Genomic DNA, 8,043 nt, shown 5'->3' with positions numbered 1-8,043 from the left:
TCCTGGCGGGGCGGGGCGGGGCGGGGCTCCGCTACGAGGAGGGAGCCTGGGCGTGGATGGAGCCGGCGGGTCGCGACCCCCTACACTCGGGGTCTTGGTTGTAGCCGGGTTAGGCAGGCGGGAAATCTTTCGTCTAATACGTATAATTGATTCGATCATTTCATCTTTGGGCTAATGAAAGCGTTCACCTCTAGCCAAAGAACCACCTTGCCTGCCTCAGGCTCAGGCTCCTAGCTTTCCCTCCTTCCCGTTTACCCCACCAAAATCCAATAAAGCCTCTTTTTTTTTTTTTTTTTTTGCCCCAACAAGCCCCAGCAGGTCAGCATGGTTTGGCTGCTTCAATGCACAGGCAAACTACACCCATGCCTGGGCCCCTAAGTGGGGGTGCCAGCCCACCAGGATTGCCCTGGAGTCTCCAGGAATTAGAAATAAATCTCCTGGAGACTGCTGAGAGTCACCTGGGAGATACGTGCTAGGGCAGGGGCAGGCAATTATTTTGGGCAGAGGGCCACTTACTGAGTTGTGGCAAGCCATTGAGGGCTGCATGACAGGCAGCCCAGGGCAGATTAATATTAAGTTTCTAAATTTTTTAGGGGCCCCGTGGGCTGGATAGAATGGCCTGACGGGCCGCATCTGGCCCCCGGGCCACATTTTGTCCACCCCTGTGTTAGGGCATTTATTCATTCCAATAAATATTACATGTTAAATCCGATTCAGACAGTAGGCCAGTGGATTTTTAAAATGTAATAGTAATGTGCCTTTGCTTTCCTGATGTCAAGTTATGACTGTCATTACATCATGTGATGAAACCTCCCGGAATAGATTCAAAGAGAGTTGGCAACCCTAGCCCTAAGTGAAGAAGGGGCCCAGTTGTGCTTATTTTACATATTATGATTATTAAGTGCAAACAAAGTAATATAAATATACAGCATTAAGTAGGGGCCCATGAGTTTGTTTGTCTAGGGCAGGGGTGGGCAAAATATGGCCTGCGGGCTGGATCTGGCCCATGAGGCCATTCTATCTGGCCTGCGGGGCCCCTAAAAATTTAGAAAATTAATATTCATCTGCCCTTGGTTCCAGTCAAAAATGACAGGAACTAAGGGCAGTAGGACCCAGGGAAAGCCCAGTGGGCTCCCACAACAGCAGGGCCCGCCCGGCCCCGCCCCCCCAGCCAGAAGTCCCAGCCAGGGCTTCTGGCCTAGGACCATGTGGCTGCCCCACGCCGGAACCTCAGGTAAGGGGGGGACCCCGGGCAGGGAAGGAGCCCAGGGAAAAGTGACCCAGAGAAAAGTTGAGCATGAGGCGGGGGGAAAGCCCCATGGCCGGCGCCTCACACTGCAGCCACTCACAGCCAGCCTGGGGCTGCCTGTGCCTGCTCCAGACAGCCCCGCATGGGCTACGAGCGGCTGCAGCAGGAAGCGCCGGCCACAAGGCAAGTGAGGGGCTGCTTTTCCCCAAGTTCAGCACCAGCTTCTTCCCTGCCAGCAACCAGGGGGTCGGGGCTGTGCACTGCCCCCTGCCTGTACCATGGGACTGGGGGGCACTGGGAGTGAGTGGGCGGGGAGCAAGCGGGAGCGCAGGGCCTGCACCGGTGTCCCGAGGCCGGTGCCAGCAGGGCCCAGAACAGGGTGGCAGGAGCTCTATGGAGCCAGGCCAGCTCCCCCACTCTCCCTGCTGGTGCAGCCCAGCCCGGCTCCACAGACCCCTGCCAGCCTGTGCCCCGCTTTGGGCCCCACTGGTGCTGGCCCTGGGACATTGGTCCCAAGACATTGGGACACTGGTCTCAAGATGGTGACCGGGGCAGGGTACCTGTCAAGGGGCAAGGCTACCCATGCGGCCCTCGACAGCCTGCCAAAACTGGGTAAGTGGTCCTCCGCCCAAAATAATTGCCCACCCCGGCCTAGGGCCCACTAAAGGGTTAAATTGGTCCCGCCACTGTGATTCCCCCTGGGTATCTCTGGGTGGATCTTTGGAAATCCTGTTTGCATCCCTCATGTCTGCCGGCATCTCACAGCTAACTTCAAGGGCCAGTGCCAGGAGCTGGGGGCTTTTAGCAGCTAACTTCAAGGGGCAATGCCAGGCTCCTGCTTCAGGCAAGGATGTCTGTGGGGTGGGGAGATCTGGTCCTGGATCAACTGTGGAGCTGGTATAGAGTGAGACTAGCTTCCCAGGGGAAAGTCTTCGTCTTCAGATGACCTTGGAGCCCCAGGGGTGCTTCAAGATGATGCTGGTCACCCTCTATCCCCACAGGGCACCATGTCCCATGAAAGCGATTGCCCCCCAAAATCCTGGCTGCATCACCCTTGAAAGGATCTCAAGGCACCCCCAGGGTCCCAGTTGAACATGGCTGCTTTAAGGAGTGATCAGGCCTCAACTCACACTCCTGCACCATCTGGCGTGGCAGGGATGCTTCGGAAAAACCCCCGAGTTACCTAACAATTAATTAAGTACCAGAGATACATCAGCCAATTATTCTGTTACTAAGGAAACATTTTAAATTAGGATAGTTTCTTTCTAAATTGTCAGCTTTTTAATTCAATAGAAAAGATGAAAGTGAAGCTCTGTTTTCATTATTGGTTTTTAAGGACTGAATTCTGAATTTTGCGGGGGCTGTGTAAAAAAACCAAAAACAACCCAAGGTTTCCACCTGTACATTTTGGGGGGCAGGGTGGGGAAATGATGCTTTTAGTATTTTTCTGAGTTAATACATTTTCCATCCATCTGCATAGGTAGTAGTAGTTTTAAACATGCCCTCAAAACTGAATCTGTAAAGTCACAAAAAAAAAATACAAATCAGTTGTGCCTCAAGACACTAGCTTTCTTGGGATTGACATGATTGCCTTTTTCTGGATCTGCTGTTACAAAGACATTTAGCAAAACATATGGAGTTGTGAATTTAACCTTTCTTTTTGATGTCCTACATATAATACAGTTATATAATAGTTAAATCCCCAAGATTGATGCTTCAGTGTATAAACCAAGCTCTAACTTACAGGAAGTAAAGAGGAGGTTTTCACTGAGCACAAGTCATTCTATGTCTGTCTACTCTGGGTTCCTTGTAGCTCCTTCTGAAGCATCTGACAATAGAGTAGATGGACCACTTCTCTAATCCAGTAAAAATCTGTGTTACAGTGTTCACATTCCTTTCATTTCTGTTTTTTTTGTTTGCATGGGTTCTTTTTTTTAAAGTTGTCAAGACAATATATATGTTGTTATTCTGAAGCAGAGTGTTCCCTGTAACTGATGTTAGCAGCTCAGCTGAAAGCAGATAGGTTACTTATATGTACGGCTACCATCACTATAGTTCCAAGCATCTCATAATATTTCAATATACTGGTTTTTATTCTTTTATTCTACATGCTGGAGTAGTATTATTACTATTTTCTAGATAAGGAACTGAGACACTGAGAGGCTAAGTCACTTGCCCAGACTGAGATGAAAAGTGTACGACAGGGCAGAAAGTTTAACTGAATTCTCCAGTGCCCTAATCACTTGACTATCTGTACAAATAGATATAGTTTTAAGAGTCAGATCTAAGGACTGTACTTGTAGCCTTAATCTTTCACTTAGTTTTACATCCTTGCAAGGTATTTTCAGAATAAAGATAAATAAACCCAATGTACTATGTTACATTTGAAATCATTAAACTCTGAATAATCTATCATCTTCTACACTTATTCTTTATCTGTTTATATACAGACAGAATCATCATTTAATGTTGATCTTTCAAAGCTATCATCTCCTACATTTTCAAATAATTTTAATTTTTACCAGGTATGTGCACTGATGCGCTGCTGTAAAAAAATGTATCAAAAGCATTCCTAATGGTTTCTTCTTGCAGGCTCTCAATGCAAGGTGGCCCTCTAGGGGTTGATGTGATCAATAGCTAGTTGCTGAAGAAGTAAATGTTTTCTAAAAGTTTCATAAAAGAAAGTCAGTCAAATAATCCTTCAGAAACTCAAACAAAAGAGAGAGAGAGAGGATGATTACGTTATCTATTTTAACAGAACCTTGCTTATGATTTTTTAAGAGTGATGGCAGTACCTCCTCTGCGTATGACACCATCCCGGTCACATCTACAACCTCTTTTCCCTGGATAGTGTCTCTGTAGGCAGTCATGCTACCAACCTATTACTTTGTCCTAGTATGCTGAACATTTCTCCCCTAATCCCAATGCCAATAACATTTTCAGAGTATTTATTCATTCAGGATACATGCTTATTTTTTTTTTTTTGTGAGCTTCAAATCAGACAGCAAGATAAATGATCTTTCTGTACCTATGGTACTTTTCTTTTTTTTCCCCTCAGTGTCCTTTTCCATTGTTAGCTGGTTGATGTATGTGCATTTGATTCTATTGTTTAATGATATGAGTTTCTGGGACAGGGAAGAGAAGAGGCCCAAGCTGGCACAAATTAGAGCAGTAGCCCTCCAGCAATGCCCCAGGTATTCAGGAGCCAAATTATTTTGATTTATATAAGTTAACACAAACACTTTAACTTGTACTCAGAAATTTAATGAAAATTCTGGAGTGCTGACACAATGTATTTCCAGTGTGAAACTTGTATTAATGAACAGGTGGCTGCATTTTGTGCCAACTTAAATTTTTCAGGGGTCTCAAAAGGTATTAGTACTTTATAGTAATCTGTGGTGAGGTGACCAAAACATGGATATTTGTGGTAAGGCAAACTTAAAAAAAAAAAGCATTTCTCATGAGATCCAGAAGGAAAAATTGCCCTTAGCTGCAACACCCACGAGCATCCCAAGACATAGCAGCATTCCTAAACTATTTAGCAGTGTTGATAATAGTGAACTTGTTCACTGATTTTTGCCAGTTGCTCCATTTGCTTATGTGATACTGTCCAGAAAGACAGAAAATAGATGTCAACGCAATATTTCTGTTATTGCATAGTTCAAAAAACAATATCAGTTAGGCTTCTTCATCAAGAAGGTATGACCAAAACATTTGTGAAAACAAGAAACCTGCTATTTTATGGACATTTCTTCAGCTATCAAATAGAAGCTAATTCAAATAGATGTCACTGTAAGTAATGCCTTTTAACAAGTGTAGACAAAGAACCATTGGATTCAGGGAGATAGTTGCCGTGAATTTGACAGAGCAAGCAATTATAATTCAGGCCATACTAGAGCACTGACAAAAGCCTTTATCTAGACGGGCTCTGTTGTCCAATCTGCTAAATGTATAGGCAGATTAAGCTTTTGTGGATGTTCTGAATCACAAACCAGTTAAATTTATATAATCTCTGGGTCTGAGGCATCAGAAAATAATAGTCCTTCATCACTTTACAGATTTTCTTGCTAGTACTCCTATTCCTGTTCCCCAAAATTCAAAAATAGTGTTAAAAAAATCTGAAATGCATTTAGCACATTTATAACCCCACAAAAATACAAAGAATCTTAACCCTATTAAAGAAATGAAAAAGAATTAAAAGAGCCAATTTAACATTATAAACAAGTTTAAAATTAGATGTTAAAAGTGGAATCTGGTTGGTACAGCCAAGAGATTATATCCATTGAGATACATATATTTAAAAAAGACGGGAAAGTGTCAAAATGCCCTGTTTCAATGTTTTTTTGATCAAAATACTTTTAATTTTGGTTTAGAAATGTTTTTCTTGTATTCTTTTAAAATCTATTGTGCAAAAGTGCAGATCTCAGTAAGAGCTGTCCTTTGAATATATGACGTTCTGTAGGTAAGTAGGGGATGCTTTTGAGCTTAATTTCTTTATGCCTCAGTTTGCAATCTGTAATGGAGGTAATGATAAGTGACTCATCTCTCAAAGGTGGTATGAAAATTGAGTACTGGTTATATGTAAGGCACTCACATGCTGCAGTGATGAGTGCCACAGAAAACTCCTAAGGAAATATATATAATTCTGTCTTCATTGCAGAGTTGAAATAGCATGCAGCAGAGAAGGCCCCCATGGGTGTTCCTTGAACATTGAGGAGAAAATAAAATACTAATCAGGTACTCATTATCATCATCCATTCTATGCACTGCACAAGGATCTTGTGAGAAAAAAATAATATATAATCATGTAATTAAAGACACTATCACAGTGCACAGAGAGAAGGGAATCAAACTACGATTGCATAGGACTAAGAAATCTCATTCTTAATTCTAGGTACTTCTTAATTTTGGAGTGCTGAGCTTTGCCATGTTCTAAATGATTGTTGCATGGCACTAAGATGTCTGCTCCTTTAAGAGCAGAAACTACCTAGAGAGAGGGCCCTAAGAGCCAGACAGAAACCCCACAGGTGCAGGTTACCGTGGCAGCAGTTTAACAAGGGAATTAGTCTGCACCTGCACCTGGTCAGCTGACCGGAAGAAGGCAGGGCCCTGGGCGCACATAAACCCCAGGGCTGAGACCAGCAGGGGTTAGTACTGTAGCAGCACCCAGGGGGAAGGAGCCTCCAGGGAAGAATTGCCCAGAGATGCTGCGGCTGCCTGATATGCTGCATATAGGGCTAATGGAGCTCATCAGGCACGCTGGCCTACAAGGTACTTAGTGCTGGGGGGAAGTTTCTGTCTTTTAAAGGGACAGAGCACACCCTGAACTGCTTGCATTGTGTTATAGCCCAGGGACTCATATTTTAGTTGCTGTTTATAAATGGGTGGACCAAGTTGAGGCTGTTGGGGGAGGAGAAGGCCTCAGCCCGGTCCACCCATTTATAAACCACAACTACAGTGTGGGGACCCCAATGCCAGGGGGTGCGGTGACAAAGGGGCTGCAGAGAGCCTAGTGCCAGTGTGGGCGCAGAGACATGGCTGCAGAGAGCCCAGTGATGACAGGAGGCCAAGCAATAGCAAGGCCCCAGAGAGGCAACATTTAAATACCATCTGTGAGGCATGGGGCATGGTAAAGAGGTGGTTTTAGAGCCATGCTGAGGGTGTCCCATGATGCAACCATTTTGAGCAGGACCCAAAAAGGGGTCCAAGAACCCACAGGGTTCAGTGGGGTCCATCAGGACCATGTCCAAACACAAACTTGAGGGCAGCCTCCCTATTTATTATAATTACCAACAAGATGTGGCAGGCAAGGAAATGGGTGCCCATTGGGCAAGATTGGCACAGTCACAGAGCCCTAGGGGTGTCACAGCCATTCCTGGGGACCCCATGCTGTGACAATGATTGTTTTTAATGTAGTGTGTGCATACATGTGTATGTGTGGCACATGCATTTTCCTAGCTTTATGAGGAACCAAGCTGGGGAAAAATAGTTTCTATCGTCTGTCATAATATTAACACTCTTGTGATTTATCAGCAGGGCTGGATCTTTTTGGTAGGTTGCATAGACTTCTGTCTCTCAAGCGATGTAACTGAGATCAGTAGTAAGCTGTCATCCTCTATTTGGACCAGCACTAGAAGAGAATAAGTTAATTGACCAGTCAATTTCACAGATCTTTGCTGACAGAAAGGGAATAGTGAGACTCAGTAACCTTGAGTCCCTCCACTTCCCATTCCAGGCTCTGGAGGGGAGCGTGGTTTCAGGGGGACACAAACTCTTGCTCATGTTCACCAATCTTGACATCTTTTGTCCTAGCCCCCATAATCTGTTGCTAGCACAGACCAAGATCTAACCCCCAGTGACTCCTCATCCCTTGCCCATGCCCTTCGTCTAGTAATTTGTCAAACATCTCTTCCCTGTTTCTCTTGCTCCCCAGTCTCTTTGCCCAGCTAGTCCCAGTCCTCTGCTGATCTCCTCAATCTGTCTCTGGCTTTGCCTCGAGTTGCTCATCCTTATTGGCTCCCAGATAAAATCTTGGTGGTCTCACTTCATTTGACTCTGTTTCAGGCTCTTTACCCTGTGCCTTCAATCACTGCTAAATCTGTCTCCTCCCACATCCTTTTTCTCCCCCCACTGATTTCTGGACCCAGTCTTCATGTCCTGCTAGTTCCAGTTGCCTCCAGTTTATCCATCTCAGTTCCTCTGTCTCCCCCATCTGTCATTTCCCTGACAAACCTCCTTTTTCCCAAACAATCTCAGGTTCCACCCTTTCCTCTAGGTCCCTTGTTCTAAATTAT

The 8,043-nt window shown here is 44.9% G+C and overlaps 1 protein-coding gene across 1 annotated transcript in view; it reads right to left on the bottom strand.

Moving 5' to 3' along the window:
* WIF1 (WNT inhibitory factor 1) overlaps positions 1-8,043 on the bottom strand; it is an 89,991-nt gene that overhangs the window by 75,005 nt on the left and 6,943 nt on the right. The window lies entirely within an intron of this gene.

This window comes from Alligator sinensis, unplaced genomic scaffold (genome assembly GCF_000455745.1).
Source record: "Alligator sinensis unplaced genomic scaffold, ASM45574v1 scaffold65_1, whole genome shotgun sequence".
Lineage (NCBI taxonomy): Eukaryota > Metazoa > Chordata > Crocodylia > Alligatoridae > Alligator > Alligator sinensis.
The sequence above is the reverse complement of the archived record's forward strand: the minus strand, read 5'-3'. Positions and strand labels throughout refer to the sequence as shown.